This window comes from Rutidosis leptorrhynchoides, chromosome 2 (assembly GCF_046630445.1).
Source record: "Rutidosis leptorrhynchoides isolate AG116_Rl617_1_P2 chromosome 2, CSIRO_AGI_Rlap_v1, whole genome shotgun sequence".
Lineage (NCBI taxonomy): Eukaryota > Viridiplantae > Streptophyta > Magnoliopsida > Asterales > Asteraceae > Rutidosis > Rutidosis leptorrhynchoides.
The window spans coordinates 173,421,081-173,446,800 of record NC_092334.1 but is presented as its reverse complement, the minus strand read 5'-3'; positions in this window follow the sequence as shown (position 1 = coordinate 173,446,800).

The window sequence follows — 25,720 nt, the reverse complement described above, 5'->3', positions numbered from 1 at the left end:
GACCCACAGATACGTAAGGTTCCCCGTTACGTATTGACTATTCCTGGAACCGTACCACCTAGATTTAGATACGGACCGCTTACATCTAGAGACGTACCGTCTACATCACGGGCCGGACCATCTACATCAGCACCACCGGCACCACCCGCATCACCCGCCCCACCTGCACCGCCTGCCCCACCAGCTCCCTCTAACGAGGAACTGATGAGGGAGACTGAGACTCTCCGAGCTCGAGTCACTGAGCTCGAGGAGCAGTTGGCTCGAGGAGCAGTTCACCCGCCTTCACCGTAGGACCTTGTATTTAGATTTCATGATGTAATCTAGACATAGTTTCATGTATTTCATATGTATTGTATGAACTTATTCAGATGTATGAAACTTATTATTATTAATGAATGGAACTTTGCATTATTTAATTCTTGCACGATATTCTATTTACATTGCTGTACGATGATTCTGTGGTATTTGTACCTAGATGCATTATTTAATAACATGTGATGTTTTGATTCCATGTTGGTCACTATATACTGTATTACTACTACTTGCATGCTGGATTTTGACTTGGGTCAAAATTTTTGTTTAGAATACCATGGCTAATAGAAGAACCACACCTACCGCCGCCCAGATTGAGGACATGATCAGCGAACGGGTCGCTGCAGCCCTAGCAGAAAGAAATCTCCAAGCTCCACCGCCACCACCACCAGTTATCCCACCCGTTCGAAATGGGTGTACATACAAGGAATTCCAGAGCTGCAAACTGCATAACTTCAGCAGCACCGAGGGACCAGTTGGTCTCACCAGATGGTTCGAGAAACTTGAATCAGTATTCCGAGTTAGCAACTGTTCGGAGGATAATAAGACCAAATTTGCATCTTGCACGCTATCTGACGGTGCGCTAACGTGGTGGAACACGTTAGCTCAAGCAAAAGGGATTGATGAGGCGTATGCTACGCCTTGGGAAGAGTTTAAGTGTGCTATGATTGATGAGTATTGTCCAAGAACCGAAATTTAGAAGATGGAAATTGAATTCATGCAGTTGAAGGCCGTAGGGAACGACCTTAACAGTTATAATCATAGGTTTTTGGAGTTAGCATTAATGTGTCCGACCATGGTCACCCCCGAATTCAAGCGCATGGAGAAATACTTCTCGGGACTCCCTAAGTCCATCAAAGGAAATGTCACCTCATCCAAACCACCGAATATTCCCGAAGCAATGCGCATGGCGCATACTCTCATGAATCAGATCCTTATTGATGAGCCGGAGAAGGCTAAGTTTGAAGCTGGTAGTAGCGAAAAGAGGAAATGGGATAACAACCACAAAAACCACAACAACAATAACAACAACAGGGGTAGAAACTATGATCAAAACCTGGCGAAGCGACATGAAGGGTTCAGGTAAAACAACAACAACCCCAACCCCAACAACAACAACTCCAACCCGAACTACAAAGGCACGCTACCACAATGCAAGAGGTGCTACAAGCACCACACCGGGTATTGTAATGCTGTTTGTGAGAAGTGCAAGAAGAGCGGGCACATCGGTAGAGATTGCAAGACTACCACGATGACAGGGAGGCCGAACACCAATGGGCCGAAAAAGTGTTACGAATGCGGGCAGACGGGCCATTTCAGAAACGAGTACCCAAACAAATGAAAGGATGGCGGACCACCGCGTGCTAGAGCTTTTAATGTTAATGCAAGGGATGCACGCGATAACCCCGACTTGGTGACAGGTATATTCACAATCAACAATCTTTTAGCTTCTGTCTTGTTTGATACTGGTGCGGATAGAAGTTATGTATGTAGACATTTTTGCGATAAGATTAATTGGTCATTAGTCCCGTTAAAAGAGAGTATGCTTGTCGAGGTCGCCAATGGAAAACTTGAAAAGGTTGACCATATTAGTCGTGGAGCTATTATCAACATAGCTGGTGCAGATTTCGAAATTGATTTGATACCTATCAAACTGGGAAGTTTTGACGTGATCGTCGGTATGGATTGGTTGAGCAAGATAAAGGCCGATGTTATCTGTGTAGATAAAGCACTTCGTATACCACAAGGAGATGGCGAACCACTGGTTATCTATGGAGAGAGATGTACCTCGAAGTTGAACCTCATTAGTTGCGTGAAAGCGCAAAAGATTATGAAGAAGGGACGCTTTGCTGTCCTAGCACATGTGAAAGCGGTAGAAACTGAGGTGAAGAGCGTGAACAACGTTCGAATTGTGAACGAATTTTCCGATGTCTTCCCAGAGGAATTGCCTGGATTACCACCGCCGAGAGCCGTAGAATTTCAGATTGATTTAGTGCCAGGAGCTGCACCTGTAGCTCGCACACCTTATAGACTCGCACCTTCCGAGATGCAAGAATTACAGAGTCAACTAAAAGAGCTGTTAGATCGAGGGTTTATCCAACCAAGTTTCTCGCCTTGGGGCGCACCTGTTCTGTTTGTGAAGAAGAAGGATGGATCCTTCCATATGTGTATCGACTACCGTGAACTCAACAAATTGACTATCAAGAATCGGTATCCTCTTCCACGAATTGACGATCTTTTTGATCAACTACAAGGATCGAGTGTCTACTCAAAGATCGATTTGCGATCCGGCTATCACCAGTTGAGGGTGAAGGAAAGTGACGTGATGAAAACTGCATTCAGGACCCGTTATGGTCATTATGAGTTTCTCGTGATGCCATTCGGCTTAACAAATGCACCTGCCGTGTTCATGGACCTCATGAATCGTGTCTGCAAGCCTTACTTGGACAAGTTTGTTATCATCTTCATAGATGATATCCTCATCTACTCTAAGAGCGAAGGAGAACATGAGCAACACCTCCGATTAGTACTTGAACTCTTGAGACAAGAACAACTTTATGCCAAATTCTCCAAGTGTGAATTTTGGTTGAAGGAAGTACAATTTTTGGGTCATGTTGTAAGCGACCAGGGTATCAAAGTTGATCCCGCCAAGATTGAAGCCATCAGCAAGTGGGAGACCCCCACTACTCCGACGCATATTCGCCAATTCCTAGGTCTCGCCGGTTACTATCGAAGATTCATCGAAGGATTTTCTCTGATTGCGCGTCCTTTGACCGCGCTGACTCACAAGGGCAAGAAGTTCATTTGGGAACCCGCACACGAATCAGCATTCCAAACTTTGAAGAAGAAGTTAACCACCGCACCTATCCTATCACTTCCTGAAGGCAGTGACGACTTTGTTGTTTATTGTGATGCATCGAAGAGTAGTTTTGGTTGTGTACTGATGCAACGATCAAAGGTTATTGCCTATGCCTCCCGCCAATTGAAGATTCACGAGCGGAACTACACTATACATGATCTTGAACTTGGAGCCGTTGTCTTTGCACTCAAATTGTGGAGACATTATTTGTATGGAACTAAGAGCACTATCTTCACCGACCACAAGAGTCTCCAGCACATCTTTGATCAGAAGCAACTGAATATGAGACAGCGTCGATGGATCGAGACGCTCAACGACTACGATTGTGAACTCCGTTATCACCCTGGCAAGGCCAATGTTGTAGCTGACGCTTTAAGCCGAAAGGAGAGGACGGAACCTCTTCGTGTTAGGGCTCTGAACATCACCATCCATTCGTACCTCAACAGCCAAATCAGAGTAGCCCAAGTTGAGGCTCTCAAGGAGGAGAACATATCTCACGAACATTTGAACATACTTGTCTCTCAATTCGAGGTTAGGGAGTCTGGACTCCGATGTTATGCCGGAAGAATTTGGGTACCTCTTTATGGAGATCTACGGAACCTGATACTTGATGAAGCACACAAATCGAGATATTCGATTCACCCCGGTGCGGGTAAGATGTACCACGACCTTAAAGAACAGTATTGGTGGCCGAATCTTAAGAAGGACGTTGCGACTTATGTTGGTAAGTGTTTGACTTACTCGAAGGTTAAAGCCGAGCATCAGAGACCTTCTGGTTTACTTCAGCAACAGAAAATCCCACAATGGAAGTGGAAAAGGATCACAATGGATTTCATTACTAAGCTGCCAAAGACGGTGGGCGGATACGATACCATTTGGGTTATTGTTGACCGCCTTACCAAATCTGCACACTTCCTGGCGATGAAGGAAACTGATACAATGGAAAGACTTGCTCAGCTGTACATCAAAGAGGTTGTATCTCGTCATGGTGTACCTTTATCGATCATCTCCGATCGCGATCCCCGTTTTGCTTCTAGATTTTGGCGTTCTTTGCAAGAAGCCATGGGAACTCGTCTTGACATGAGTACCGCTTATCATCCTCAGACTGACGGGCAAAGTGAACGAACGATTCAGACCTTGGAGGACATGTTGCGTGCATGTGTTATTGATTTTGGAAAGGCCTGTGAAAGGTATTTGCCACTCGCCGAATTCTCGTACAACAACAGTTATCACTCAAGCATTAATGCTGCACCTTTTGAAGCATTGTATGGCCGTAAGTGCCGATCTCCTATTTGTTGGGCCGAAGTAGGCGAAAAGCAAATCACCGGACCCGAGGTAGTCCACGAAACCACGAAGAAGATTGCTCAGATTCAAGCTAGACTTAAGACTGCCCGTGATCGCCAAAAGAGTTATGCCGATCTTAAGCGTAAAGACTTTGAATTCAACATTGGTGATCATGTAATGTTAAAGGTTGCACCTTGGAAAGGTGTGATCCATTTTGGAAAGCGTGGAAAGTTGAACCCACGATACATTGGTCCTTTCAAGATATTGGAACGTGTTGGACCCGTTGCATACCGTTTGGATCTACCAGCACAATTGAGCTCAGTTCATCCTACCTTCCATGTGTCAAACTTGAAGAAGTATCTTGCTGCACCTGAACTTATCATACCACTTGAGGAACTTACGATTGACGACAAACTCCACTTTGTGGAGGAACCAGTTGAGATTATGGATCGTGAGATCAAAACTTTGAAACGCAACAAGATTCCGATTGTACGGGTACGATGGAATGCTAAACGAGGACCTGAGTTTACTTGGGAGCGAGAGGATCAAATGATGCAAAAGTATCCTCACCTTTTCCCGACTCCTCCATCTACCTCAGCTTAAATTTCGGGACGAAATTTTCTTTAACAGGTGGGTAATGTAACGACCCTAGAATTTCCAATGTTATTTTATTAATAATTGTTATTATTAATACGTATGATTAAACGAATGTATGTTATTACATTTACATGTTGCCTTGATTGCCCGTACTTGACTTTTAAGAGCCCGAAACGTCTTTGTGACACCCAGAACTTTCACGAATAATATTTTTAGATATTATTTACATTCATGATTAAATTTATTAATCATTTTAATTAACTAAGGCTATTAGTTAGTTACTTGGGCTTTAATTGGTTTAACTTGTGATTTATTTAAACTTGGGCTTTGTTAGTGCAATGGACTCATGTTATTGGACTTCCAAGCCCACCCTACACTACTAGTGGACTTAGTTAGCCCATGTCTTCAAGTGTAAGTATCATTTAGTAAGGTAACTAGTTAGTTTCAACACTTGGAATCTAGTTAACATACATTTCCCATGCATGCATCCTCATTATCCAACTTTTAAGCTTTAACACATGAAGAGCCATTAAACATTAGCCTTCCCCCTCCCTTTTTCTGCTGAATGCCGAAACCATGTGACCATTTAGTGGTGTTTTGAATTTTTTTTACACTACTTGTTCACTAGTACTCACTTGCATCTCTCATTTCCAACTCACACTCTTACTTGCAACATTTCTTTTCTTTCTTTTCTCTAGTTCTTGTAAGTAATCTTGAAGACTTTTTCTCTTCTTCTTTTCTTCTTAAAACCTTATACATACATGCAAATCATCATCATCATTTGTTGTTCTTTGTTGTTAATGTTACTTGTCTTGTTAATTGTTGTTATTTACTTACATGTTTCAAGAATCTAACTTTCTAGTTTGATTCATCTTTTATCTTGTTTTAACAAGAACAATCAAGAACTAAACTCTCTAGTTTAAGTTCTACATATAATGTTTCAAAGATTATAAAGTTCTTGTTGTTGAAATCATACTTGTAAGTCATGGAAGTAAACTTAAAGTTTACTTTACTTAAAGATCAACTTTGGTTGAATCTTTAAAGTATGAGCAACCCTTGAACTAATTACTTGTTTAGTTAACTTGTTTCTTTATTTTATACACTTTAATTTCATGTAGTTAGTTTATGTGGTCAAGTACTACAAGTTAGTCTTGATCTCATATCTCTTGAACAAATCAAGTTAACCTTGGAAGTTCAAGAACACACAAACAAGTTTTCTTTAAATGTAACTTTGGATCTAGACTTTTGAGTCTTGGATCTTCAAGATCAAACTAGGAACTATGTTCTACTACTTATGATCTTGATTAGTTAGTTTACTTTCAAGTTTGTAACTTGTTATTAGCTTTAAAGTCCATGTATGTGTTAGATCTAAGACTTTGATGCAACTTTGGTTCATCAAACTTCATACAACTCTTAAGTGAGTTGTGCTTCATGTCTCAGACTTGCACATGGGTTATGATGGTCAAGACTTGGTTAAGATGATGTAGATACATCAATGAGTTGTACACTTGAAGCTATATGCATCAAGGATGAGAGCCATGATGAACATCAAGCACCAAGACCACCGGAACCCGTTTAAACTCACTGTTCTGTCCAAAACCTACTGACCTGATGCTTCTGGAACAGACCAGTAGACCTGGGCTGTTCTAACCTTGATTTTTAGATAGAACTTTTCGAGTAGATAACTTTTCATATAGGACTCGTCTTAATCCGAGTTACGGTTTAGGATTTATGGCCCTCCGATCGTTACTATGTCCTTTAACGTTGTGCAGAAATTTCTGACCTACTCGCACTTAGACCGCCGCCACGGTCAAACCAAGACGAGTTTGCTTCTGTAAATTTTACCACACTTAAGGGACTCATAGACGGAGCCATGGCCACTGGTCTCACCTTAATTCAGTAAGGGTAGAGGCCGTGGTGACTGACTGAAGTCAGACTTTGTTGAAAACTACTTTCATAAACGAAACTTACTTTACGCCTTTTGTTTAATGATGAATGATGATGACCCTTAAGACCTTAATTACATACTTTTAAACCTATTAAGATGATTTACTGACTTAGTACTATTTGACTTAGGTTGAGGACTTCGGACCATTTACTTGCACACCTTTCCCGACTACTACTTTACCGCTACATATCATTGTGAGTTATAGCATTCCCTTTTTACTTTAACTTATTTTTGGAACTGAGAATACATGCGGATTTATGTTTTACATACTAGGCACGAGTACTTAAACATTATATATGTGTGGGTTATATAACGGCAGAAACATTCCCTTTAGCTCGGTAACGTTTAATCATTGGTTTATGAACCAGTGAACGCGAATCTTAGATATGGATCCATAGGGTTTGACATCCCCACTCGGGCTAGTTGCGCTAGCAGTCAACGAGTGTTTAATACTTCGTAAACATACGCACTCGCTAAGTGTACTTTCAGGGGGTATTTTAAACGTTAAGTTAGTTACCAAGTGCCCACGATTAACATATACTTTATCATACTATTTTGAAATGCTCTTTGTAGCACTGAAATCTCATGGCCTACCTTACATACTATTATACTTAAACTATAGCTCACCAACCTTTGTGTTGACGTTTTTAAGCATGTATTTCTCAGGTGCTTGAGGTTGCTTCCGCTGTGTACTAGTCGTGCTGTAAAACCCGCTGCTTAGGTTTGTTATCGCATGACTACTTATATTGCATTCAAACTTATTTAATTTTGAAACTATGTTATGTAACGACCTTTGGGGTCACGTACACTTATTATTTGCTTCTACTTAGTGAAGCATGCTTTTGAAACGTAAAACATTTGATGTCGGTTATGACATCACCTTTTTATCATGAATGCAACTTCTTTAATTACAGCATATAGTACTTAACCTTGTAATGATCCTGTTGTTGATGATTCGTACACGATGGTTTTGTACGGGGCATCACACAAGCGAGTCGGAATAAGATAGTTGTATTCGTGTGGTGTAATATATGTAATATAGTGTGCTTATGCTTTATGATATATGTAAAAATTGTTTGTATTAATAAGTATTTTTTTATGAATCTAACTCTTGTCTATTTTACAGTATAAGAACACAAAATGGATAGACAACCCAATATTTTAAGAGACCCACCCGGAGACATGATTGATGAAATCTTGTCTAGAGTCGGTCAGAATTCTTCGGCACAACTATTTAAGGCGAGATCAGTTTGTAAGACATTCGAAGAACGTTCCAAGAATGCCTTGGTTTATAAAAGGCTTTTGTTCGAAAGATGGGGGATATCACATTGGGAAATCCATAAGTTACGATGTGTTTACTTTGACGCATATATTGCGGGGAACCCAAATGCTATTTTACGCAATGGGTTAAGAAATTATTTTGACTCAATATATCCGAATATTGGACTTCGTGATTTAGAAAAAGCGGCTAACATGCAACATAAAGAAGCATGTTATGCTTACGGATTAGTAATGTTCGCTTCTCAACAAAGTGAGAACAAGAACATCGGGTTACAACTATTAAACAAAACGTTTCCACAAGTGACGGAGTCGGTAATTGGGGTAAGAAATGAGGTTTTTAGATTGTTACGGGACTGTTGGACATTACGTAACCCTCGTCCCTTTGACGACGTTACAACACGCTGTCTTATCAACGGCCATAACGGTTATGTTCCACAAGACCAAGGATGGGAAGTAATCCTAGTAAAACCAGAATGCATGACTTGTTTCTGGACGTATGAATTACGTGTCTTTATTGCCTTTGCTGAACGACTTGTGTACTAGCTAGAATTATCTTCACAACCATCTTGTATCAAATTTATTGTGTGCTATATTTCATGCTATATGTAAAATAAGCGGTATTGTAAGTTTGTAAAATATTGTGTAAAAGTTTGAACGCGAAATATTATTATAATCAGTTTTTCATATAGAATTGTAGTAGTTGAATTGTATATTAGCTACTAAGTATGAACTTAACGGGTAGGTACTACCCGAATTTAAATTTATAAAACGCTAATATGAAGAAAAAGCTTTTATAAATGAGTTCATATTATGCTACGAAATACTATTAACTACTCTTAATATTATGTATGATTAACTTGTTCCATTTGACTATTTTGAAGGAAATGGCACCGACTACTCGACACATCGTGAATATGAATGAAGAGGAATTCCGTACTTTTCTAGCTTCAAACATAGCCGCAGTACAGGCTGCGCTACATACCAACAATAACCTTGGATCTAGCAGTACAGGAAATCGTGTAGGATGCACCTACAAAGAATTCACTGCCTGCAAACCTTTGGAATTTGATGGAACCGAAGGACCGATTGGATTGAAACGGTGGACCGAGAAGGTCGAATCGGTGTTTGCCATAAGTAAGTGTACTGAAGAGGAAAAAGTGAAGTACGCTACGCATACCTTCACAGGTTCTGCGTTAACATGGTGGAATACCTATCTAGAGCAAGTGGGACAAGACGATGCGTATGCACTACCATGGTCAGCATTCAAGCGCTTGATGAACGAGAAGTACCGTCCCAGAACCGAGGTCAATAAGCTCAAGACAGAACTTAGAGGGTTACGAACCCAAGGATTTGATATTACCACGTACGTAAGACGATTCACAGAATTGTGCCTATTGTGTCCGGGAGCATTCGAAGATGAGGAAGAAAAGATCGACGCATTTGTGAAAGGATTACCGGAAAGAATCCAAGAAGATATAAGTTCAACGAGTCCGCCTCCATACAACAGGCATGTAGAATGGCTCACAAACTAGTGAGCCAGATTGAAGAAAGAATTAAAGAACAGACTGCTGAAGAGGCCAATGTGAAGCAAGTCAAAAGAAAGTAGGAGGAAAACGATGATAAGAATCACCAATACAACAACAACAGCAATTACAACAATAATCGCAATAATTATCCCAACAATCGCAACATCAATCGCAACTACAACAAACAGCCCAACAACAACAACAACAACAACAATAGCAGCAGCAACTACAACAATCATCCCAACAACAATAATAACCGCAACAACAACAACAATCAGAAGCAGCTATGCCAAAGGTGCGAAAAGTATCACTCGGGGTTCTGCACCAAATTTTGCAACAAGTGTAAAAGAAATGGTCATAGCGTGGTGAAGTGTGAGGTCTACGGACCAGGGGTTAATAGAACGAAAGGAACAAATGGTGTCGGATCTTGTAATGGCGGAGCAAGTAGTGTCGGAGCAAGTTATGCCAATGTAGTTTGTTATAAATGTGGAAAACTGGGCCACATTATTAGAAATTGCCCGAACCAGGAGAACACGAATGGACAAGGCCGTGGAAGAGTTTTCAATATTAATGCGGCAGAGGCACAGGAAGACCCGGAGCTTGTTACAGGTACGTTTCTTATTGACAATAAATCTGCTTACGTTTTATTTGATTCGGGTGCGGATAGAAGCTATATGAGTAGAGATTTTTGTGCTAAATTAAGTTGTCCATTGACGCCTTTGGATAGTAAATTTTTACTCGAATTAGCAAATGGTAAATTAATTTCAGCAGATAATATATGTCGGAATCGAGAAATTAAACTGGTTAGCGAAACATTTAAGATTTACTTGATACCAGTAGAGTTAGGGAGTTTTGATGTGATAATCGGTATGGACTGGTTGAAAGAAGTGAAAGCAGAGATCGTTTGTTACAAAAATGCAATTCGCATTATACGAGAAAAAGGAAAACCCTTAATGGTGTACGGAGAAAAGGGCAACACGAAGCTACATCTTATTAGTAATTTGAAGGCACAAAAACTAATAAGAAAAGGTTGCTATGCTGTTCTAGCACACGTCGAGAAAGTACAAACTGAAGAAAAGAGCATCAATGATGTTCCCATTGCAAAAGAATTTCCCGATGTATTTCCGAAAGAATTACCGGGATTACCCCCACATCGATCCGTTGAATTTCAAATAGATCTTGTACCAGGAGCTGCACCAATAGCTCGTGCTCCTTACAGACTCGCACCCAGCGAGATGAAAGAACTGCAAAGCCAATTACAAGAACTTTTAGAGCGTGGTTTCATTCGACCAAGCACATCACCGTGGGGAGCTCCTGTTTTGTTTGTCAAGAAGAAAGATGGTACATTCAGGTTGTGTATCAACTACCGAGAGTTGAACAAACTTACCATCAAGAACCGCTACCCACTACCGAGAATCGACGACTTATTTGATCAACTACAAGGCTCGTCTGTTTATTCAAAGATTGACTTACGTTCCGGGTATCATCAAATGCGGGTGAAAGAAGATGATATTCCAAAGACTGCTTTCAGAACACGTTACGGTCATTACGAGTTTATGGTCATGCCGTTTGGTTTAACTAATGCACCAGCTGTGTTCATGGACCTTATGAACCGAGTGTGTTGACCATACCTTGACAAGTTTGTCATTGTTTTCATTGATGACATACTTATTTACTCAAAGAATGACCAAGAACACGGTGAACATTTGAGAAATGTGTTAGAAGTATTGAGGAAGGAAGAATTGTACGCTAAGTTTTCAAAGTGTGCATTTTGGTTGGAAGAAGTTCAATTCCTTGGTCACATAGTGAACAAAGAAGGTATTAAGGTGGATCCGGCAAAGATAGAAACTGTTGAAAAGTGGGAAACCCCGAAAACTCCGAAACACATACGCCAGTTTTTAGGACTAGCTGGTTACTACAGAAGGTTCATCCAAGACTTTTCCAGAATAGCAAAACCCTTGACTGCATTAACGCATAAAGGGAAGAAATTTGAATGGAAGGATGAACAAGAGAAAGCGTTCTAGTTATTGAAGAAAAAGCTAACTACGGCACCTATATTGTCATTGCCTGAAGGGAATGATGATTTTGTGATTTATTGTGACGCATCAAAGCAAGGTCTCGGTTGTGTATTAATGCAACGAACGAAGGTGATTGCTTATGCGTCTAGACAATTGAAGATTCACGAACAAAATTATACGACGCATGATTTGGAATTAGGCGCGGTTATTTTTGCATTAAAGACTTGGACGCACTACTTATACGGGGTCTAAAGTATTATATATACCGACCACAAAAGTCTTCAACACATATTTAATCAGAAACAACTGAATATGAGGCAGCGTAGGTGGATTGAATTGTTGAATGATTACGACTTTGAGATTCGTTACCACCCGGGGAAGGCAAATGTGGTAGCCGACGCCTTGAGCAGGAAGGATAGAGAACCCATTCGAGTAAAATCTATGAATATAATGATTCACAATAACCTTACTACTCAAATAAAGGAGGCGCAATAAGGAGTTTTAAAAGAGGGAAATTTAAAGGATGAAATACCCAAAGGATCGGAGAAGCATCTTAATATTTGGGAAGACGGAACCCGGTATAGGGCTGAAAGGATTTGGGTACCAAAATTTGGAGATATGAGAGAAATGGTATTTAGAGAAGCTCATAAAACCAGATACTCAATACATCCTGGAACGGGAAAGATGTACAAGGTTCTCAAGAAACATTTTTGGTGGTCGGGTATGAAAGACGATGTTGCTAAATACGTAGGAGAATGTTTGACGTGTTCTAAGGTCAAAGCTGAGCATCAGAAACCATCAGGTCTACTACAACAACCTGAAATCTTGGAATGGAAATGGGAAAACATTACCATGGATTTCATTACTAAATTGCCAAGGACTGCAAGTGGTTATGATACTATTTGGTTAATAGTTGATCGTCTCACCAAGTCAGCACACTTCCTGCCAATAAGAGAAGATGACAAGATGGAGAAGTTAACACGACTGTATTTGAAGGAAGTCGTCTCCAGACATGGAATACCAATCTCTATTTCTCTGATAGGGATGGCAGATTTATTTCAAGATTCTGGCAGACATTACAGCAAGCATTGGGAACTCGTCTAGACATGAGTACTGCCTATCATCCACAAACTGATGGGCAGAGCGAAAGGATGATACAAACGCTTGAAGACATGCTACGAGCTTGTGTTATTAATTTTGGAAATAGTTGGGATCAACATCTACCGTTAGCAGAATTTTCCTACAACAACAGCTACCCTTCAAGCATTGAGATGGCGCCGTTTGAAGCACTTTATGGTAGAAAGTGCAGGTCTCTGATTTTTTGGAGTGAAGTGGGGGATAGACATATTACGGGTCCGGAGATAATACAAGAAACTACCGAGAAAATCATCCAAATTCAACAAAGATTGAAAACCGCCCAGAGTCGACAAAAGAGCTACGCCGACATTAAAAGAAAAGATATAGAATTTGAAATTGGAGAGATGGTCATGCTTAAGGTTGCACCTTGGAAAGGTGTTGTTCGATTTGGTAAACGAGGTAAATTAAATCCAAGGTATATTGGACCATTCAAGATTATTGATCGTGTCGGACCAGTACCTTACCGACTTGAGTTACCTCAACAACTCGTGGCTGTACATAACACTTTCCACGTCTCGAATTTGAAGAAATGTTTTGCTAAAGAAGATCTCACTATTCTGTTAGACGAAATCCAAATCAACGAAAAACTTCAATTCATCGAAGAACCCGTCGAAATAATGGATCGTGAGGTAAAAAGACTTAAACAAAACAAGATACCAATTGTTAAGGTTCGATGGACTGCTCGTAGAGGACCCGAGTTCACCTGGGAATGAGAAGATCAGATGAAGAAGAAGTACCCGCACTTATTTCCAGAAGATGACCCAACACCTCCAATCGCTTAAAATTTCGGGACGAAATTTATTTAACGGGTAGGTACTGTAGTGACCCGAACTTTTCCGAACCTTTCTATGATTATATGTTTAATGAAAACTATATTTACATGATTAAATTTTTCCAACATGTTAAGAAATCAAACTTGTTAAGACTTGGTTAATTGAAACGGAAATTTTGTAAACGTCTGATTACCCAGTTTGACCAATGATTCACGAACGCTATAAGTTGTATATGACATGATGATACATAAATGAATAAATATATATGTTTAACATGATATAATGATCATCAAGTATCTCATTAAAAATAGTAACAATAAGTTATATACTTAAAAAGGAGACTATTGACGTATGAAACTCGAAACGATACATATAACGATTATCGTTATAACCACGTCTTACTAAATATATATGAAGCATATTAATACATTGTTATATTATATATAACATGATTATATGATAATTAAATATATCATTAAGTGTATTAACAATGAACTACATAAGTAAAAACAAGACTACTAACTTAAGGATTTCAAAACGAGACATATATGTAACGATTATCGTTGTAACGACATTTAAATGTATATATCATATTAATATATATTAATATATCATAATATCATGATAATATAATAATTTAAAATCTCATTTGATATTATAAACATTGGGTTAACAACATTTAACAAGATCGTTAACCTAAAGGTTTCAAAACAACACTTACAAGTAACGACTAACGATGACTTAACGACTCAGTTAAAATGTATATACATGTAGTGTTTTAATATGTATTCATACACTTTTTAAAGACTTCAATACACTTATCAAAATACTTCTACTTAACAAAAATGCTTACAATTACATCCTCATTCAGTTTCATCAACAATTCTACTCGTATGCACCCGTATTCGTACTCGTACAATACACAGCTTTTTATGTATGTACTATTGGTATATACACTCCAATGATAAGCTCTTAGCAGCCCATGTGAGTCACCTAACACATGTGGGAACCATTATTTGGCAACTAGCATGAAATATCTCATAAAATTACAAAAATATGAGTAATCATTCATGACTTATTTACATGAAAACAAAATTACATATCCTTTATATCTAATCCATACACCAACGACCAAAAATACCTATAAACACTTTCATTCTTCAATTTTATTCATCAAATTGATCTCTCTCAAGTTCTATCTTCAAGTTCTAAGTGTTCTTCATAAATTCCAAAAGTTCTAGTTTCATAAAATCAAGAATACTTCCAAGATTGCAAGTTTACTTCCAAGTTTTCTAAATCCATTCCAAGTAATCATCCAAGATCAAGAAACCTTTATTACTTACAGTAGGTTATCTTTCTAATACAAGGTAATAATCATATTCAAACTTTAATTCAATTTCTATAACTATAACAATCTTATTTCGAGTGGAAATCTTACTTGAAATTGTTTTCGTGTCATGATTCTGCTTCAAGAACTTTCAAGCCATCCAAGGATCCTTTGAAGCTAGATCTATTTTTCTCATTTCCAGTAGGTTTATCCAAGGAACTTGAGGTAGTAATGATGTTCATAACATCATTCGATTCATACATATAAAGCTATCTTATTCAAAGGTTTAAACTTGTAATCACTAGAACATAGTTTAGTTAACTCTAAACTTGTTCGCAAATAAAAGTTAATCCTTCTAACTTGACTTTTAAAATCAACTAAACACATGTTCTATATCTATATGATATGCTAACTTAATGATTTAAAACCTGGAAACACGAAAAACACCGTAAAACCGAATTTACGCCGTCGTAGTAACACCGCGGGCTGTTTTGGGTTAGTTAATTAAAAGCTATGATAAAATTTGATTTAAAAGTTGTTATTCTGGAAAAATGATTTTTATTATGAACATGAAACTATATCCAAAAATTATGGTTAAACTCAAAGTGGAAGTATGTTTTCTAAAATGGTCATCTAGACGTCGTCCTTTCGACTGAAATGACTACCTTTACAAAAATGACTTGTAACTTATTTTTCCGACTATAAACCTATACTTTTTCTGTTTATATTCATAAAATATAGTTCAATATGAAACTATAGCAATTTGATTCACTCAAAACGGATTTAAAATGAAGAAGTTATGGGTAAAACAAGATTGGATAATTTTTCTCATTTTAGCTACGTGAAAATTGGTAACAAATCTATTCCAACCATAACTTAATCAACTTGTATTGTATATTATGTAATCTTGAGATACCATAGACACGTATACAATGTTTCGACCTATCATGTCGACACACCTATATATATTTCGGAACAACCATAGACACTCTATATGTGAATGTTGGAGTTAGCTATACAGGGTTGAGGTTGATTCCAAAATATATATAGTTTGAGTTGTGATCAATATTGAGATACGTATACACTGGGTCGTGAATTGATTCAAGATAATATTTATCGATTTATTTCTGTATATCTAACTGTGGACAACTAGTTGTAGGTTACTAACGAGGACAGCTGATTTAATAAACGTAAAACATCAAAATATATTAAAAGTGTTGTAAATATATTTTGAACATACTTTGATATATATGTATATATTGTTATAGGTTCGTGAATCAACCAGTGGCCAAGTCTTACTTCCCGACGAAGTAAAAATCTGTGAAAGTGAGTTATAGTCCCACTTTTAAAATCTAATATTTTTGGGATGAGAATACATGCAGGTTTTATAAATGATTTACAAAATAGACACAAGTACGTGAAACTACATTCTATGGTTGAATTATCGAAATCGAATATGCCCCTTTTTTATTAAGTCTGGTAATCTAAGAATTAGGGAACAGACACCCTAATTGACGCGAATCCTAAAGATAGATCTATTGGGCCTAACAAACCCCATCCAAAGTACCGGATGCTTTAGTACTTCGAAATTTATATCATATCCGAAGGGTGTCCCGGAATGATGGGGATATTCTTATATATGCATCTTGTTAATGTCGGTTACCAGGTGTTCACCATATGAATGATTTTTATCTCTATGTATGGGATGTGTATTGAAATATGAAATCTTGTGGTCTATTATTATGATTTGATATATATAGGTTAAACCTATAACTCACCAACATTTTTGATGACGTTTTAAGCATGTTTATTCTCAGGTGATTATTAAGAGCTTCCGCTGTCGCATACTTAAATAAGGACGAGATTTGGAGTCCACGCTTGTATGATATTGTGTAAAAACTGCATTCAAGAAACTTATTTTGTTGTAACATATTTGTATTGTAAACCATTATGTAATGGTCGTGTATAAACAGGATATTTTAGATTATCATTATTTGATAATCTACGTAAAGCTTTTTAAAACCTTTATCTATGAAATAAAGGTTATGGTTTGTTTTAAAAATGAATGCAGTCTTTGAAAAACGTCTCATATAGAGGTCAAAATCTCACAACGAAATCAATTAATATGGAACGTTTTTAATCAATAAGAACGGGACATTTCACCTTATACTTGTTCAATGATGTTATATGTATTTTTACTACAAAATACATTAGGTGAGTTTCATTAATCCTTTTTTTAAATGCTTTCACAATATATATTTTGGGACTGAGAATACATGCGCTGCTTTTATAAATGTTTTATGAAATAGACACAAGTAATTGAAACTACATTATATGGTTGAATGATCGAAATCGAATATGCCCCCTTTTATTAAGTCTGGTAATCTAAGAATTAGGGAACAGACACCCTAATTGACGCGAATCCTAAAGATAGATCTATCGGGCCCAACAAGCCCCATCCAAAGTATCGGATGCTTTAGTACTTCAAAATTTATATCATGTCCGAAGGAGGATCCCGGAATGATGGGGATATTCTTATATGCATATTGTAAATGTCGGTTACCAGGTGTTCAATCCATATGAATGATATTTTTGTGTCTATGCATGGGACGTATGTTTATGAGAAATGGAAATATGAAATCTTGTGGTCTATTAAAATTATGAAATGATTATTTATGTTAAACTAATGAACTCACCAACCTTTTGGTTGACACTTTAAAGCATGTTTATTCTCAGGTACGAAAGAAATCTTCCGCTGTGTAATTGCTCATTTTAAATATATTACTTGGAGTCATTTATGACATATTTCAAAAGATGTTGCATTCGAGTTGTTGAGATCATCAAGATTATTATTAAATCAATTATAGTTAGATATATTATAAAATGATATGCATGCCGTCAACTTTCGTTGTAATGAAAGATTGTCTTTTCAAAAACGAATGCAATGTTTGTAAAATGTATCATATAGAGGTCAAATACCTCGCGATATAATCAACTGTTGTGAATCGTTTATAATCGATATGGACTTCGTCCGGATAGATTAGGACGGGTCCTTTCACTTTGGGTATCTCATTCTTCAACTTTCCTTCTTTTACAACCCCCTGTTGCGCCTCCTTTATTTGAGTAGTAAGGTTAGTACGAATAATTATCTTCATAGCTTTTACTCGTATAGGTTCTCTGTCCTTTCTACTCAAAGCGTCGGCTACCACATTCGCCTTCCCCGGGTGGTATCGAATCTCAAAATCATAATCATTCAACAGTTCAATCCACCTGCGTTATCTCATATTCAGTTGCTTCTGATTAAATATATTTTGGAGACTTTTGTGGTCGGTATATATAATACTTTTGACCCCATATAAATAATGCCTCCAAGTCTTTAATGCAAAAACAACAGCACCCAATTCCAAATCGTGAGTTGTATAATTTTGCTCGTGAATCTTCAATTGTCTAGACGCATAAGCAATCACCTTCGTTCGTTGCATTAATACACAACCGAGACCTTGCTTTGATGCGTCACAATAAATCACAAAATCATCATTCCCTTCAGGCAATGAAAATATAGGTGCCGTAGTTAGCTTTTTCTTCAATAACTGAAACTCCTTCTATTGTTCATCCGTCCATTCAAATTTCTTCCTTTTATGCGTTAATGCAGTCAAGGGTTTTGCTATTTTGGAGAAATCTTGGATGAATCTTCTGTAGTAACCAGCCAATCCTAAAAATTGATGTATATGCTTCGGAGTTTTTGGAGTTTCCCACTTTTCAACGGTTTCGATATTTTCCGGGTCCACCTGGATACCTTCTTTGTTCACTATGTGATCGAGGAATTGAACTTCTTCCAACCAAAATGCACACTTTGAAAACTTAGCGTACAGTTTTTCTTTCCTCAATACTTCTAGCATTTTTCTCAAATGTTCTTCGTGCTCTTGATCATTCTTTGAGTAAATAAGTATGTCATCGATGAAAACAATGACAAACTTATCAAGATATGGCCCACACACTCAGTTCATAAGGTCCATGAACACAGCTGGTGCGTTAGTCAATCCAAACGGCATAACCATAAACTCGTAATGACCATAACGCATCCTAAAAGCAGTTTTTGGAATATCATCCTCCTTTACTCGCATTTGATGATATCCAGAACGTAAATCGATTTTCGAATAAACCGACGAGCCTAGTAGTTGATCAAATAAGTCGTCAATTCTCGGCAGTGGATAACGGTTTTTGATGGTAAGTTTATTCAACTCTCTGTAGTCAATACACAACCTAAATGTACCATCCTTCTTCTTGACAAACAAAACAGGAGCTCCCCATGGTGATGTGCTTGGTCGAATGAAACCACGTTCTAATAGTTTTTGCAGTTGGCTTTGCAGTTCTTTCACCTCGCTGGGTGCGAGTCTGTAAGGAGCACGAGCTATTGGTGCAGCTCCTGGTACACAATCTATTTGAAATTCAACAGATCGATGTAGAGGTATTCCCGGTAATTCTTTCAGAAATACATCGGGAAATTCTTTTGCAACGGGAACATCATTGGTGCTCTTTTCTTCAGTTTGTACTTTCTTGACGTGTGCTAGAACAACATAGCAACCTTTTCTTATTAGTTTTTGTGCCTTCAAATTACTAATAAGATGTAGCTTCGTGTTGCCATTTTCTCCGTACACCATTAAGGGTTCTCCTTCTTCTCGTACAATGCGAATTGCATTTTTATAACATACGATCTCTGCTTTCATCTCCTTCAGCCAGTCCATGCCAACTATTACATCAAAACTCCCTAACTCTACTGGTATCAAATCAATCTTAAATATTTCGCTACCCAGTTTAATTTCTCGATTCCGGCATATATAATCTGCTGAAATTAATTTACCGTTTGCTAATTCGAGTAAGAATTTACTATCCAACAGCGTCAATGGACAACTTAATTTAGCACAAAAATCTCTACTCATATAGCTTCTATCCGCACCCGAATCAAATAAAACGTAAGCAAATTTATTGTCAATAAGAAACGTACCCGTAACAAGCTCTGGGTCTTCCTGTGCCTCTGCCGCATTAATATTGAAAACTCTTCCGCAGCCTTGTCCATTCGTGTTCTCCTGGTTCGGGCAATTTCTAATAATGTGGCCCGGTTGTCCACATTTATAACAAACTACATTGGCATAACTAGCTCCGACACTACTTGCTCCGCCATTACTCGTTCCGACACCATTTGTTCCTTTCGTTCTGTTAACCCCTGGTCCGTAGACCTCACACTTCGCCGCACTATGACCATTTCTTTTACACTTGCTGCAAAATTTGGTGCAGAACCCCGAGTGATACTTTTCACACCTTTGGCATAGCTGCTTCTGATTGTTGTTGTTGTTGTTGTTGTTGTTGGGGGGATGATTGTTGTAGTTGTTGTTGTTGTTGTTGTGCCGTTTGTTGTAGTTGCGATTGATGTTGCGATTGTTGGGATAGTTGTTGTTGTATTGGTGACTCTTATCACCATTTTCCTCCCACTTTCTTTTGACTAGCTTCACGTTGGCCTCTTCGGCCGCCTGTTCTTTAATTCCTCCCTCAATCTGGTTCACTAGTTTATGAGCCATTCTACATGCCTTTTGTATGGAGGCAGGCTATTGTGAACTTATATCTTCTTGGATACTCTCCGGTAACGCTTTCACAAACACGTCGATCTTCTCTTCCTCATCTTCGAACGCTCTCGGACACAATATGCACAATTATGTGAATCGTCTTTCGTACGAAGTAATATCGAATCCCTGTGTTCGTAACCCTCTAAGTTCTGACTTGAGCTTATTGACCTCGGTTCTGGGACGGTACTTCTCGTTCATCAAGTGCTTGAATGCTGACCATGGTAGCGCGTAAGCAGTATCTTGTCCCACTTGCTCTAGATAGGTATTCCACCATGTTAACGTAATACCTGTGAATGTATCCGTAGCGTACTTCACTTTGTCTCCTTCAGCACACTTACTTATGGCAAATACCGATTCAACTTTCTCGGTCCACCGTTTCAATCCGATTGGTCCTTCGGTCCCATCAAATTCTGAAGGTTTGCAGGCAGTGAATTCCTTGTAGGAGCATCCTACACGATTTCTTGCGCAGTTAGCTGTATTGCTAGATTCAGAGTTATTATTGGTATGTAGCGCGGCCTGTACTGCGGCTATGTTTAAAGCAAGAAAGGCACGAAATTCCTCTTCGCTCATATTCAAGGTGTGTCGAGTAGTCGGTGCCATTTCCTTCAAAATAGTCAAATGAAACAATTTAATCATACAGAATATTAAGAGTAGTCAATAGTATCTCGTAGCATAATATGAACTCATTTATAAAAGCTTTTTCTTCATATTAGTGTTTTATAAGTTTAAATTCGGGTACTACCTACCCGTTAAGTTCATACTTAGTAGCTAATATACAATTCAACTATTACAATTCCATATGAAAAACTGATTATAATAATATATCACATACAAATATTCTTCAAACTTACAACTTCGCTATATTACATATAACATGAAATATAGTACACTATGATACAGGACAGTTTTGAAGATAAATCTAGTTAATATGCAAGTTGTTCAGCAAAGAAAATAAAGACACGTAATTCATAAGTCCAGAAACAAGTCATGCATTCTGGTTTTACTAAGACGACTTCCCATCCTTGGTCTTGTGGAAAATAACCGTTATGACCATTGGCTAGGCAGCATGTTGTAATGCCCTCAAAAGGACGAGGGTTTCGTAATGTCCAACAGCCCCGTAATAATCTAAAAACCTTGTTTCTCACCGCAATTACTGAATCCGTCACTTGTGGGAAAGTTTTATTTAAAAGATGCAATCCGATGTTCTTTTTCTCACTTTGGTAAGAAGCGAACATCACTAACCCGTAAGCATAACCTGCTTCTTTATGTTGCATGTTAGAAGCTCTTTCTAATTCATGAAATCCTATGTTGGGATATGTTGAGTCAAAATAAGTTCTTAACCTGTAGCGTAAAATTGCATTTGGGTTCCCCGCATTTAACGCTTTAAAGAAAACACGGCGTAACTTAAAGTCTCCCCAATGTGATATACCCCACCTATCAAAGGAAAGCCTTTTATAAACTAAGGCATTTCTGGAGAGTCTTTCAAATGTTTGACAAGTTAATTTTGCCATAACTAAATGTGCTGATGAATTCTGACCGACTCCAGACAAGATTTCCTCAATCATATCCTCTGGTAGGTCTTCTAAAATATTCGGTTGTCTACCCTTAACGTCCATTTTGTTTTTATACTGTAAAATAGACAAGGATTAGATTCGTAATAACAAACAATACAAGCAATTTTTACATAGAACATAAAAGTACAAGCACACTACAATACATTTATTACACAACATGCTCACACCCCTCTAATCTGAATCACTGGTTTCTTCTTCTTCGGACTTGGTTCTTTTTCCTAATCTTCTAGGGATATATGATGCTCCTCTAATACGAGTCGTCGTTTTCCACATTGGTTTAGAAAAACCTGGTGGTTTAGAGGTTCCCGGGTTATTGTCACGATATTGAAAATACGGGTGTTGACGGTACATATAAAGTTCATCGGGGTCGAAATCAGATTTCTCTATTTTGATGCCTTTTCCATTATTATTTTCTTTTGCCTCATTGATAATGCTAAAAATGAACATATATTTCATAGCATTATCCCTCAAGAAAGACAAGCTTTTAGTTGCAATTGTTCTATTTACAAGTAATATTCGTTTAAATAATAAAAGGTGAAGACAAAAGACAGATTCGACGAATTGAAGACGCAAACGACCAAAAAGCTCAAAAGTACAAAATACAATCAAAGTGGTTCCAATTATTGATAAGAAACGTCTCAAAATTACAAGACGAAACGCAAAGTACTAGATATTAAATCATACGCAAGGACGTTCGAAAATCCGGAACCGGGACCAAAGTCAACTCTCAACGCTCGACGCAACGGACTAAAAATTACAAGTCAACTATGCACATAAATATAATATAATATTTAAATAATTCTTAAAATTATTTATATATTATATTTATATTTAAAATCCGTCGGCAGAATGCAAACAAAGACATGTGAGCTGGAATCCCAGGCCATGCGATCGCATGGCCTGCATGAGATAATCTCATGCGATCGCATGAGCCAAAAAGTCAGGCCACATGCTATAAATTTCGCAGTTTTGAGCGATCTTTTAGACATCCATATATCTTTCTCTCTATCTCACTCGTATAATATATATATATATATATATATATATATATATATATATATATATATATATATATATATATATATATATTATAATTTTAATTTTAATTTTAATTTTAATTATAATAATAAGGGTATGCTAGCGAATGTTGTAAGGGTGTAAGTCGAAATTCTGTCCGTGTAACGCTACGCTATTTTTAATCATTGTAAGTTATGTTCAACCTTTTTAATTTAATGTCTCGTAGCTAAATTATTATTATGCTTATTTAATGCCGAAGTAATCGTGATGTTGGGCTAAATATTAAAATTGGGTAATTGGGCTTTGGACCATAATTGGGGTTTGGATAAAAGAACGACACTTGTGGAAATTAGACTATGGGCTATTAATGGGTTTTATATTAACTAAATGATACCTCGTTGATTTAATATATAGACTTATAATTTGACGTATTTATATATAACCACATACGCTTGACTGGGTACGGTGGGTGGGATATCTATAAATACCAATAATTGTTCATTTTACCGGACACGGGATTGGATTAATAGTTAATAGACTCGTTGAAACAGGGGTGGATTACATTCAAGGGTAATTGGTGTAATTGTTAACAAAGTAGTAAAACCTTGGACTACACGAAGTCGATATCCTGGTGTATTCATTAAACAAAGTATTAAGACCTTGTTACAATTCGAATCCCCAATTAGTTGGAATATTTAACTTCGAGAATAAGAATAATTTGACGAAGACTTCCGCATTTTATGATTATGACTGATGGACTATTATGGACAAATCCGTATGGACATATTGAATAATCCAGGATAAAGAACAATTAACCCATGGGAATAAACTAAAAACAACACGTCAAACATCATGATTACGGAAGTTTAAATAAGCATAATTTATATATTTCATATTTAATTGCACTTTTAATTATCGCACTTTTATTTATTGTCATTTTATTTAATTGCATTTTTAATTATCGTACTCTTTAATTATCGCAATTTTATTTTATCGCACTTTTATTTATCGCAATTTCATTATCGTTATTTACTTTATACTTTAAATTAAGTTATATTTATTTTTAATATTTTACATTAGGTTTTAACTGCGACTAAAGTTTTAAAAATCGACAAACCGGTCATTAAACGGTAAAAAACCCCCTTTTTTATAATAATAATATTACTTATATATTTTTGTATTTTTACAAATATAAGTTAAAAAATATAGCGTTAAGCTTGTTTTAAAGATCCCTGTGGAATGAACCGGACTTACTAAAAAACTACACTACTGTACGATTAGGTACACTGCCTATAAGTGTTGTAGCAAGGTTTAGGTATATCCACTCTATAAATAAATAAATCACTTGTGCAAAATTGTATTGTATTTAATAGTATTTCGTTGTAAAAATTAATACTATTTCCTAGTACACCTCGCATACATCAAGTATTTTTGGCGCCGCTGCAGGGGAACGCTAAAACGCCGAAAGCGCAACGCTATAAAAAAAAGATTTTTATTAAAGTTTTATTAAGTTTTTATTTTGTAAAAATATACGTTTTTAAAAAAAAATACAAAAATATAAAAAGAAAAACAAAATATTTATATATTTTTAATAGTTTGTTATTTATATATAAAATTATAAAGTTTCTTTATTTTTATTTTAGTTTTTAAAATACAAGTTTTTATTTATTTATATAATTATTTATTAAAACAGAAAACAGAAAAAAAAATATAAAAACACTCGAGGCCCGGTATTGTAGCAGCCCAACTCTGGCCCGAAACCCTAGCTCATGCGATCACATGAGCCCGAAGGCAAAAATTCATGCGATCGCATGAACGTACCTGACACGCCAGGTTTGACCCTAATTCTGCATTAATTACGGAGTATTATTTATTATTATTAATAAAACCCTAATTAGGGTATTGTTATTATATTATTTAGTTTATTTTGTATTTTTTTAGTTTTAATTAGTTTAATTAGTTTAATTAGTTTTAATAAATTATAAAATTAATAGTTTTATAAAATAAATAATATAAAAATAATATTTTTTTAAAAATTGTACTTTTTACAACTTTAAGTATATTTTTATATTTTGTACCCTTTTAATCGTTTATTCATAATATTTGTATTTTTCGCTCGTATTTAGTTTTAAGTCATAGTTTTTGCCATAGTTATTTTTATTTCTAGATTTTTAGGCTTTGCCGTAAAATCCCTTAAATGCTTTTTCTTTAGACTAAGATTTAGGTGCTTTAGAATTTTGCGACGCCATTTTTATATTTTAGTACCTTTTTAAGTTATTGCCATTTGGGATATAGTATTTCTTTTAAGCTTTAATATCTTTAGACGCAACTTTTAATTCTTAGTTTTTAGTTCCTTTTTAAGTTTCGACGCGCTACTTTCTTTTTATTTTTCGACCTTTTATTTTTCAACATTTTTCGACGCGCAATTTTTTTTCTTTCTTATTT